This window comes from Cryptomeria japonica, chromosome 3 (genome assembly GCF_030272615.1).
Source record: "Cryptomeria japonica chromosome 3, Sugi_1.0, whole genome shotgun sequence".
NCBI lineage: Eukaryota > Viridiplantae > Streptophyta > Pinopsida > Cupressales > Cupressaceae > Cryptomeria > Cryptomeria japonica.
In genome coordinates this window covers 358,954,745-358,967,806 of record NC_081407.1, presented here as the reverse complement: position 1 = coordinate 358,967,806, position 13,062 = coordinate 358,954,745, and positions in this window count along the sequence as shown.

Sequence of the window (13,062 nt, the reverse complement as noted above, 5' to 3'; positions counted from 1 at the left end):
TTTAATGAAGGAATATGCAAAATAAGTGATAAATCGGGAGGTTTGATTGCTACCAGTAAACAAACCAAAGGCAACCTGTTCTACCTAGATACCACTGTAGGAAGTTTCTTAATGGAAAAGCTAGAAGACAGTTGGATTTGGCACAAAAGATTGTGTCATGTTAATTTTGATAGCATAGAAAAGGTTAGCAGAATGAAGTTTGTCAGAGGTATGCTTGACATTATGAAACCTGAGAATTCTATGTGTAAAGATTTTCAACTAGGAAAGTTGACTGGATCTAGTTTCAATAGCAAATATTATTCATCTAAAAATGTGTTGGACCTAGTGCATACAAATTTGTGTGGTCCTATGAGGACTAAGAGTTTCTATGGGGACCGATACTTCATGTTGTTTGTAGATGATTTATCAAGAATGATGTGGGCTATATTCTTGAAAGAAAAATTTGAAGCCTTTCACATGTTCAAGGTCTTCAAGGCTCAAGCGGAGAGAGAAACTGGTAAGAGTCTAAAATGCTTGAGATGGGATAGAGGAGGAGAGTTCACCTCTCAAGAGTTCATATATTACTATGAAGAATAGGGGATTATGAGGCAGATGTCTGCACCTAGAACACCTCAACAAAATAGAGTTGTTGAAAGAAGAAACAAATCTCTAATTGATTGTGCAAGGACTCTGAAGGATATTCCACATTTCTTCTGGAGAGAAGCAATGAGTACTATTGTGTATACCTTGAACCGGATTCAGGTGAAGAAGGGGAAAAATAAGACTCCCTATGAATTATGGTATGGATACTCACCCAATGTGAGTTACTTCAAGGTATTTGGAAACAGATGCTACATCAAGAGGGATGAGTACTCTGAAAAGTTCAATCCTAAGAGTGATTAAGGAACCTTCTTAGGTTACTCCACAAAGAGTAAAGCATACCAGTGTTTGAACAAAAGGATTGATAAGATTGTGGAGAGTGCAAATGTCAGAGTGGATGAGTTCTCTCAGAAAAATGAACAAGATAGCAAGAGTGAACCAGAGGACTATCAAGGATTCGTTTACCCTATACCGGTCGAACTTGTTGCAAAGAATCCTAATGTAGCTGCAAATGAGGGAGCATGTGAAGTAGAACCTACACAACCAGTAGAAGAAGCTCCAAGAAATGAACCAGTACAACTAAGGTATGCCAGAAACAATCATCTTGCCAACAATATTATTGGTGATAAAAATACAGGAGTGTTGACTAGAAGAAAAGCAAGGGAGAGTACATGTCTACTCTCTAAAATTGAGCCCAAAATAACAAAGGATGCTCTAAAAGATGAAGACTGGATCAAAGCTGTGGAGGAAGAACTGGAGTAGATTGAGAAAAATGAAACTTGGATCCTTGTGCCCAGACTGGAGAACAAAAATGTAATAGGCACCAAGTGGGTGTTTAGAAACAAAATGGATGAAACCAGTCAAGTAGTAAGAAACAAAGCAAGATTAGTTTAAAAAGGTTATGCATAGGAAGAAGGTTTGGACTATGGAGAGACCTTTGCATCAATGGCCAGACTGGAAGGATTTAGAATATTTCTTACTTATGCTACCTACGAGAAGTTTAAGGTCTACCAAATGGATGTCAAATTGACATTCTTGAATGGTGTTCTAGAGGAAGAAGTGTACATTGAGCAATCGGAAGGGTTTGCTTCAGAAGATGGAAGAGACATGGTATGCAAGCTGAAAAAGGCTCTGTATGGGCTAAAACAAGCACCAAGAGCATGGTATGAGAGACTGCACTCATACCTGATAAGTATAGGGTTTGTGAGAACCAGTGACAACAATAACTTGTATATGAAGACTGGACATGAAGGAAAACATCTGATTGCAGACATTTTTGTAGATGACATCATGTTTGGAGGAGATGATGAAATGAGTAGAGGTTTTGCAGAAGAAATGAAGAAAGAATTTGAAATATCCATGATCGGTGAAATAAAATTCTTCATCGATCTGCAAGTATCTCAGTTAAAGAATGGTATACTCATTAGCCAAACCAAATATATAAGGGAAATATTGAAGACCTTTGGAATGGAAGATTCCAAACCTGTTGGAACTTCGATGGTTACAGGTTGCAAGCTCTCCAAAAATGATCAGGCTAATAAAGTGAATGAGACACTATACTGATCCATGATCGGTAAGTTTTAGTATGTAGTGCATAGTAGACCGGATATAGCACAAGAAGTTGGCTTGGTTGCTAGATTTGCTGCAAATCCAAAAGAGACTCATATGGTGGAGGTTAAGAGGATATTTAGATATCTTAAGGGGATTGATGAGTATGGTCTCTGGTATCCGCATAAGGGAAATTTCAACTTAAGTATATGCAGATTGGGCAGGGAACATTGATGACAGAAAGAGTACTAGTGGAGGTGCATTCTTTCTTGGAGATAGGATTGTGTCATGGACAAGCAAGAAACATAATTGTATCTCTCAATCCACAACTGAGGCAGAGTATGTGGCCATTGCAATCAAATGTACACAAGTAGTATGGATTAAGAAGATCTTGGAATGTATCCAAGAATGGGTGACTAAACTGATGGTACATTGTGACAATACAAGTGCCATTAACATATCAAAAAACTCGGTAATGCACTCTAAGACCAAGCATATTGCAATAAAATATCATTATCTTAGGGAACGGGTGCAGGACAAAGAAGTTAGACTAGAATATGTGCCAATCAAGGAGCAGGTTGCAAAAATATTCACCAAGCCACTATCTAAGGATACTTTTGAGTATCTCAAAGGTAAGCTAGGGGTAATTCCCCTGCATACTCTAAGGTGAGTGAAGATCGGAACAACATCAATTCGATATGATTTTCTTGAAAATTCTATGTATTTGGATTGATGATTATGGACTACTTCTATTAGGGGGAGCAATCATTGTAGTATGTGCATTAGGTTGTGTAGACTACACCTTTGACATTGTTGGTGTAAATAATTATTCATCTTGGATATTATTACACTTAATTAAGTTTACTTAGGAAATGCATTTCATAGTAGTTTTGGGTATGAGACACTTGGGTGTTTGTACCACATTGGGATAGTGTGTGTAGGAGAAATTCCACCTTTTATGGTGTTGATCTTGTTGTTACACTCCACATTCAGTGGGTGATCCACCTCATGTGGACTATTATATTATTTCTCCTACCTACCCACACCTATTTCCTACCTACCCTTGTTTCTTATTGAGCCACATGTCATGCTTGTGTGCTCACATATCCTTAGCCTTGCCTATATAAGCAAGCTCATCTACATTGTATGTAATGATTATTGATCATTTTCTATTGATGAGAATACAATTTATTCTTGTCCTATATTGTGTCTCTATTTTGTACATTTCATTGAGCTCTTGATCTTGGCAAAATCTCACATGGTATCAGAGCCATTGGGCCTTCATTGATTCATCTTGAAGAGACATTATTGCGACGTCAAGAGGCAGATCTGAGGACCAGCATCTTTTGGAGGTGTCCTAGACCAGATCTGACCCCGCCATTGCGTCCAGAAGGTCGTTTCCATGAATTTTGGTTATAAAGTCGGCCTATTTTGGTGAGAAAATTTTTTTCACCAATTTTGCTAGTATTGTACAGATTTCGAAATTTTTTTATTATATTTTTCGAAAAAAAAAAAAAAAGTATTTTTTGAAATTTTTTTTAGAAAAATCAAAACTTAAAAATTTTTTAAAAAAAAATCAAATCAAAAAAAAAATCATCAAAAAAAAAAAAAAAAAAAGTGTTTTTGGGGGGTCCGCAGACCCCCCCGTGCCCTGTCGTACCCTGCAGGTCTGCAGCACAGGTGTTGCAGGCGCCGCCCGTACCTGTACCCGCTGTCGCCACTGCAGTGTATCTCCCGGCGCCTCCCCAGCTCCCCGGCAGCAACACCGCTCGGCACCACCACCGGCGACATCCTCCCAGCTCCGCCGCTCCCCCGCCAGACATCCCCAGCGCCCGCTACCTCAGCCACTGCCGCCGGCCTTTCGGTTCCAGCCGCTCCCTCCGCCAGTGGTCAACCAGACAGGAGGACCCGCGTCCGCCACGTGGCAGGCGGCCACTGGCCCACGGGTACAACCTATACACACGTCATCTGCCACGCAGAGCCGCCCAGTCAGCAAATCCGTACGGTACGACCTGCACATTCACCTGCCCAGTCAACTGTCCATACAGTACGGACACCCAGTCATCAGGGAGGCGAATTTTTTGCGATAGTCATACGGTCATCAAATTTAACATAGTGACTTGCTGACGTCAGCGCCACGTCATCATTTTTCAAAAATTTTGTAGGCCCCTCTCATTGAGCTTTTTGATTTTGCAGTTCAACTTTAAATGACCATAACTTGCTCATTTTTGCTCCTTTTTGGGTGCAATTTTTTTTGAAATGGGCTATAATTTCGTGCTCACCATAGTGGTGAAGAAATTTTTTGATTTTGATGCACTGAATTTTCAAAAAATGCAGTTTTTGGTGAATGTACCTGAGTAATCCCAGTTTTTGCAACTTAAAAGGCTTCGTTTAGGGTCATACGACCTCCTTTTCAGGTGCCGTTTTTTTTGAAAGTGCGTATTTTTTCATCTACTTTCACATGATACTATCAGATTGATGCCATTGTAAGTAAAAATTATACTTTCATATTTTGGCCATTTCTGGCTCTCTTGGTACTTGTATATTTGTTTGAATCTCAGTTAGATTCATTGCACTATTGATTGAAGTCTCTTGTATCTCATTTGAGAAGTTGTAAAATTTGCATCATAAGTCCACTTTGCCTTGTTTTGCAAGTGGCTCATTGTATTCGCACTAAGTATAAAGTGCCAAAATCATCACTTTGGGGGGGTACTTTGATTGATTGAATTTGGGGGGGTGTCTCTTGTGCTTTTGTGCTCTTGTGTTCCTTCCTTTTTGCTGCTATGGGTTCTTCTAAGTTTCCTCTCTTAACTCCACATAATTATGCTACTTGGAAAATTGATGCATGGAGTAAACTTATGGAAAAAGGACTCACTCATTACATTGATGGAACTATTGTTGCTCTCACTGATCCTAAGGTTGATCCAGTTGGTCACTTGGATTGTCTCACTAAAAATATCATGGCAATTGGTACCTTAAGAAAGTATGTATCAAAGGATCTCGTTTTTCATATTGAGAAGTGTACTCTAATCAAGGATGCTTGGCAAAAGTTTCAAGACTTGTATGGTCAAGTTGATGAGATTAGGGGATATCAAATTGATAGCGATCTCACCATGTTATATCCCAAGAACTTTGATACTATACAAGATTATGTCACTAAGGCAAATGAGTTGAGGGCATAACTCAAAGATTGTGGCATTGATAAGAAGGATACTCAATTGATATTCAACTTGATAGGCAAGCTTCCATAAGAATATGCAGCATTTGTTTCTAGTTTCCAAACCCATAGGATGACAATGGGTTCAAGCTACAAAATGCCTACATTTGATGCTTTCAATGAAATGTTAATGATGGAACAAACTAAGTTGATAAGCATGGGCATTCTTAAGGCTTCTAAGTCTCAAGCATTAGTGGCAAATCAAGGGAACAAAGGAAATCAAGGAAAGGACAACTCAAACAAGAAGAAATGGCAATCAAAGCCTAAAGACAAAGCACCATCTTCTCCACAACAAGGAGATTCATCCTCTTCCAAGAGAGATAATTCACCAAAGAGGGAGAGACCTACTTGTGCTTATTGTAAAAAGATTGGTCATGAGGAGCATTGTTGCCATTCTAAGAAGATTGATGAGCTCACACATATCATCAAAAAGCATAACATTGATTTGCCTAAAGTCTACAAGAAGGATGATTCATCAACTTCCACTTCCTCACATTCAAAAGGAAAAGGGCAAGCATTCATGGCTTCTACAAGTGGGAAGACTCACTCTTTTGGAACACGAAAAGGAAAAGCTCTATGTGCTACTATCAGTCATGATTCAGAGAGATGGCTTCTAGATTCAGGGGCTTGTCATCATATGGCATCTTCGCAGTCTATGTTCTCTACATTTGAGCCTTGCACCATGCCATAGATTTTGATGGGCAATCATACATACATGGATGTGATTGGGAAAGGATCTATTAACATTGGGGATAACTCCTTCAATGATGTGTTGTGTCTACCCCACTTGACAAACAATCTCCTTTCTATCTATCAAATCATACATGGCGCAACTAAGAGAGTTGTGGAGTTCACACCTGACTCAGTTTTCATTAGAGACTTGGAGACTAGAGCTATCATTGCAACTGGGGTGGTTGATCATGCATCTCGGTTATACTCCTTTTCAGATTTTGTTGATGATGATGATTTCACATTTGATGATTCTACACATTATGATCACACTTCTTGTGATGGTTCAATTTTTGAGGAGAACTTTGGACACTTGAACATGGGGATTCTCACATGTGACCCCATTCTTGAGCCTTGTATTTCATCTCCTCATATTGATATCACATCACCTATTGCACTTGATGATGCGGATAGTGTGACAGTTTTGCCTTCATGTGATTCAGTGCAGCAGGATATTCATTGTCTTCCAGCTTCAGATTCAGGGAATGATTACTTGACAGACATTGCAGGTTTATTTATGGAATCCTACATTGCAGATTTGGGAGACATCATTGATGACATTCATCTTCTCTTTGATGAAGGTGATCCTTCTTCGATTGTTGCGAGGGCACACTCTGACCCTCTTGTTCATTCTCTACATGATCATTCTTTCGAGGTTGACATGATTATGGATACTTATGTACAGCAGTTGGAGGAGGTCTTTTTATGTTTTGAGGAGACATGTGAGTCTTTGGGACATGTTCTACATCCATCTCCACTAGATCTTGGAGTGCCTTTTTTAGCAGTGTGGCACAGTTTACCACCTTTGGAGGGGGTATCTTTTAGCATCGACATGGGGACACTTGAGCAGTTTTTAGAGATTCCTTTCATCATGAGTTTTCTTCATACATCTTCCCTTCATGATTGGGGAGACTTCATGGATACACCTTTGGTTTTGTTTCTTCCTAAGGGGAGGAATGTTGTTCGACGTTTGTGGAGCAATTTCTTCATACATCGAGCTTCTATCATTGGTACAGATTCCACATTGAGGGGGGGCTTCCTAGCTTCTCTTCTTCTCTCATATGGGGGGGACTCTTTCCTCACATGGGGTTTTGTCCTTCACATTCTTCTATGAGAGTTCTCTTGTATGCTTTTCATCTCTCTTTTGGGGGAGGGTTTTTCCCATTGGGTTTTTCTCTCTTTCCCCACTTTGTGAGAGATTTTATTGCATTGGTTTGCATGCATTTGCATTTGTACATGGGTACCTAACATGGCCTCGTAGCCAGGACCCATCTTGCATTGCTTAGTTGCATTGTAGACTTAAGTGCATTCCCCTAAGTTGCACTTAAGGGGGGGTGTTGGTGTAAATAATTATTCATCTTGGATATTATTACACTTACTTAAGTTTACTTAGGAAATGCATTTCATAGTAGTTTTGGGTATGAGACACTTGGGTGTTTGTACCACATTGGGATAGTGTGTGTAGGAGAAATTCCACCTTTTATGGTTTTGATCTTGTTGTTACACTCCACATTCAGTGGGTGATCCACCTCATGTGGACTATTATATTATTTCTCCTACCTACCCACATCTATTTCCTACCTACCCTTGTTTCTTATTGAGCCACATGTCATGCTTGTGTGCTCACATATCCCTAGCCTTGCCTATATAAGAAAGCTCATCTACATTGTATGTAATGATTATTAATCATTTTCTATTGATGAGAATACAGTTTATTCTTGTCCTATATTGTGTCTCTATTTTGTACATTTCATTTAGCTCTTGATCTTGGCAAAATCTCACAGGCATTGTTGTCAAAGGGGGAGTGAAGTCAGATGGAACATGAAGGAAGATGAAGTCATATGTGACATGAATGGAAGCCAATGAAAGGGGGAGTAAGATCTTTACTCAAGATCAAACAGAGTAGCTAACCAGTATAGGAGAAGCAGAAGTGATTGGTTGATAAAACAGAAGTTTGAAGTGTTGTCATCAATGCCAAAGGGGGAGATTGTTGGCATAACTGATGGTGTTGGCACAACCGGTTCATTAGTTAGTATTGTCATTGATGACCAACACTTACCGGTGAAAAAGGCCAAGCTCATAGGTAAGAAGATGTGGTAAACCTCAATGGTTTACTCATGGCTACAAACAGTATGGAGGATTTAGTGCTTCCTAAATATGCATCATTAACACACTTGAGTAGTGTGTTGGTAGAAGGCTAATCGGTTGAAGGGAAAACAGAGTAGCTGACTGGTCAGTCAAGCACCCGATAGGTATCAAGACAAGTTTCTTAAAATTGGAAGATGAAATGATGATCCATTCATAAGAGATGACTTTGATTGTATTTTAGTAGTCTTATGCATGACCGAAACACTCTGGATAGACAGGTGATCAGTCTAAGTGATGATCAGTGATCGGTGGCAAAAAGTGAAGAGTTAAACTGGTGAATCGATGATATAGGTTGAAGGTTAATATCCACTGAGACTCTCAGAGCAATGACTGGTAAGCTGGATATGATGACCAAAGGTGAGTCCGTCATGGCGAGATATTATAAAACAAACGGATAGGGAAGTCTAGTGTAATTAACAGCCAGTTAAGGTGAGATTTGGGCAGTTTTTTCGGTTCACATCAAAAAGATAGAACACGACCAAGAGGTTCGTGAAAATATGAGTTGTAGAGATAGTTAAGGATGAGTTGTTGGCAATATTGTTGGAGAGCATGCAGAGAGAGTGCGAGAAGATTTGGAAAGTTTTGAATTTCAAATCTACTGAGTTTTGTATAAAGGTTTCTGGCGAAAACCAAAAAGAGTGATCGTAAAAATTGCAAAGTGAAATTCTGAGGAGAAGCAATCCAACAAGGTGAGAAGAGGGCATAAATGCTAAGTAAATAGTAGAATGGTGAAGAGAGTGTTAAGATCTCAGAGAGTGTGAAGAGCAAAGAAAGAATGCAGAGCACCAGTAGAGTCTAGAGAAAGTGTGATGCAGAGAACCGGTAGAGTCCAAAGCAAGTGTAACCGGTGGTGAAATTGCAGAGCTTCATTTGGATCTGATTAAGCTAAGAGTAGCTATTACAACAGATCCTTCTATTTGTTGTTTTTTAATAACTACAACAGTAAAATCCCTTAAACAGGTGGACTTTAACTGGTCCCTTTGTAAAATCCCTTAACCGGGTGACATCAAAAATGATGATCCTAAGTCCTTTAACAAGGCTACCTTTAACAAGGTAAAGCTTCTAATAGGCCTTAAATAAAATCCCTTATCCGAGTGGCACCTAACAGTGTCTTTGTAATCTCCTAATAGGGATGGCTCTTCACAGGGTGTACTTCAGAAGAGTGCAGATTTTGTGAGTTTCTACTCACACCGTGGTTTTCTCCCATTTGGGTTTCCACGTGATAAATCTTGGTATTCTTGTGTGTTTCATTTTAGTGTGCATGTTTCTTATCAATGTTGCTTATATTGATAAGTGCTAAGTTTGAATAAGAAGTTGTGATTAAGGTTGAATTTGTAAAATTGATATAGTGTTGATTTACCCCTCCCCTCTCAGCACCAATTGGGACTAACAATCCAATTAAGGATATGAAATTATAAGGATAGGATAAGATCTTCATTAGAGTTACTTGTTCCAATAAGAGGAAGGAGATCCCTCAATAGGGATATACACCTCCACAATTAATAAGAGATCCTTAATAGAGGTCCTACTTCACAAAGGGAAAGTGAGTTCTTAGAAAGAAAGGATGATAGAAAGACTATTCTTGCCCCCCCCTCCCAAGCATGGAGACAAGAATAAAAATACCATTATGTTGCTACTGAAGTATGATTGCACTTGACATTGTATGATCATACATGAAAATGAGCCCCTAATAAGTAAGATACCGATGTCACATAATGAGCAACATAATAGGAACTTAAATGTTTATGTAAAAGGAAAAATATGGGAGTCCAACTCATTTCCATCTAGAATTTGAATGGTGTCAGTTACAATAAGTTCTTGAATTTTATCTACTAAATCATGACATTCATTAGTGCCATGGTCAGGGATTTGATGATACTTGCAAAAAGAAGAACTGTGTTGATTATTCTTACAATTCTTTCTTTGATTATTTAAAGGGAGAGTAATCAAGTTGTCTTTAAGAAGCTCAAACAAGATACTTTCTTGTTGTGATGAGAAGTTGTAAGAAGACATGGACATATTAAACAAAGGAGAAGGGGATGTTGACAGAGGAGGACTTTGGAAACCTAGACCTTCTTGGGAAAAGTGTGATGTAGATTTCTCATGACCAGCAAAACTTTGTTGCACATGTCCTAAACCATATCCATTGTATCCATGCATAGAATCAAATATATGTGTTAGTGATAGTTCTGATACTTAATATAAGTACAGATCCAATAGCCAATAAGATGAGAGGGGGGGGTAAATCATACAAACTTAATCTTCCATAAAAACATCATATTCAACCTCGATAACATATATATATCAGTAATATAACCAAAATTGTTAAACATGCAAACTCAAAAGCATATAATCATCATAAACCTCATAACACCAAATTTAATGTGGAAACCCAAATAGGGAAAAACCATTGTGGGATTTCGGACCCACTAAGAAATATACTCTTCTAGAGTATGCTCAGTTAAAAGCAAATCCTGTTAAAGATTACAAACACATTGCTAGATGTGACCCGGTTAAGGGATTTCCCTCAGATCTGTTAGGATCTTCACCTTGTTAGAAGTGACCTTGTTAAAGGATTTCAAACACTCAATCAGAATGTCACCTTGCTAGAGGGTTTTACAAATAAGACTGTTAAGTCCACTCGGTTAAGAGATTTTCTATCACTTTCACAAAATAACAGTAATAAAAATCTATCTGCAACTTCACATCTAAAATGCTAAAGTAGATTCCTATTTGTTCAATAGAATCTAGACATAGAACTAATCTTGTCTATCTGCTAGGCTTCTATACTCTGTTATTCAAACAGTTCTTCAAGCTTTTGTGCTCGGTAATCACTATGTATCATCCCTGTGCATACACTTGCCCGCATACATTGTTTATCAACAGTTTCCTATTTATAAACAATTAGGTAACCGCTTAATGTCCTTGATCACATTTCCCATGATCAATCATAGCCATCAGATCTTCAATCTTGTCCAGGTTCAATGCATCTTTCAATTTGAAAACATTTTACCCCGCCTTGGAACTTGCATACATTTCTTGGAACTTATGCTAGGGTATTGCGGTTCAATCTGCACTGTAGATCTTCATGCTGACTTTCCGTTGCCTTAGATTCATTAACAAACTTCATCCACAGCTCACCAATCATTTAATCAGTTCCAGCTCATCAGCTTCCTTCATTAAATAACACATGCAAACATTTAATGCATTCTGTTATAGCTCAGTTACAACTCGGTAGCAACTCGGTTATAACTCGGTGAACACTAAACTTCACTCGGTAGACATTCCGCCTTCATTAACCGATAGCGATAACCTTAGGGTTTACCGACTAGGTTCTTTGCTTGGTAACATAGTATAGTATTAACCTTCACAATTTACAATATATGTATGATGTTAAAACAATCTAAACATCATGATCTCATCATTGTCTAACTCGGTAGTAGTTGCCCATTGAATACCTTATTCATCCTCTTATTCATCTTCCTGTGTCTTTTACCGACATCTTTATACTCTTTTAAATCATACTTCTCAAGATATGGCAACATCATACTAAATTAGAAAATCAATTTCTTGACATCAATGACAAAATAATAATATTAAGACAGTAAACATCTTTAATCTGTTATATCCATAATCATCAACAACCTTCTCAATATCCTTATGAAATGCCAACAATCTCCCCCTTTGGCATTGATGGCAAAACCAATTGATTTGACCTTAAAAAGATTCAGATTGCTGTGATTCTGAAATGCTGAAATGCTCTCCCCCATACATTAGACTTCTCCTCTTTCTTTAGTCTTCTTTCCAATCTTCAGTCAGTCTTCTCTCAGTCTTCTCCCCTGATATTAGTCTTCTCTCCCTTTGACAACAATGCCAAAAAGTAAAGAACTAAAACATAATTTCTTTCTGTATGAAGTGATTTCCTGTTGTTGTGTATCAGGTGAGTCTCGGTTAGAGCATTTTGTCTTTAATTCCTGTTCCCTGTATTGTTTCCTGTAATAATTCTTGTACACCTTTAGAAAACATCCTAAAGTGTGTAATGCAACATCAACTCCTAAAAAATATTCAATAGAGTCATCGGATTGATGCTTTCACCAAACTCGGTCAGTGAGTAGAAGATAGGGGTAGGACCCCTAACTTACTTCTGAGATATTCAAAAGTGTCCCTTGGTAGTGGCTTGGTGAAGATATCTGCTATTTGTTCCTTTGTGATAACATACTCCAACACCACTTTCTTCTCTTGAGCTTCTTCTCTAAGATAATGATATTTGATAGAGATGTGCTTTGTCTTAGAGTGCATAACAGGGTTTTTTGAAATATTAATGGCACTAGTATTGTCACAGAATATAGTTACTAGCTCAGTAACTTTCTCATTTATACCTTCCAATAGTTGTTTGATCCATGCAATGTTGGTACAATTTAGTGTTGCAGCAATGTATTCAACTTTTGTTGTTGACTGTGAAACACATCCTTGTTTCTTGCTAAGCCAACTCACTAGTCTTTCTCCTAAAAAGAAAGCTCCTCCACTTGTGCTTTTTCTGTCATCAATGTTGCCTACCCAATCAGCATCAGTATAAACTTTTAAATCAAAATCATTTCCTTTCTGATATACTAAGCCATAATCCTCAGTGCCTTTCAAGTATCTAAAAATTCTTTTGATTGTTGTCATGTGTGTTTCCTTAGGATCTGCAGAGAATCTTGCAGCTATACCTACTGCATGTGCTATGTCTAGTATGCTGTGAACAACATATTGTAGCTTTCTAATCATGGATCGGTAAAGTGTCTCATCAACAGATGCAGATTCATCATTCTTTGATAATTTACAGTTGGTAGTCATAGGAG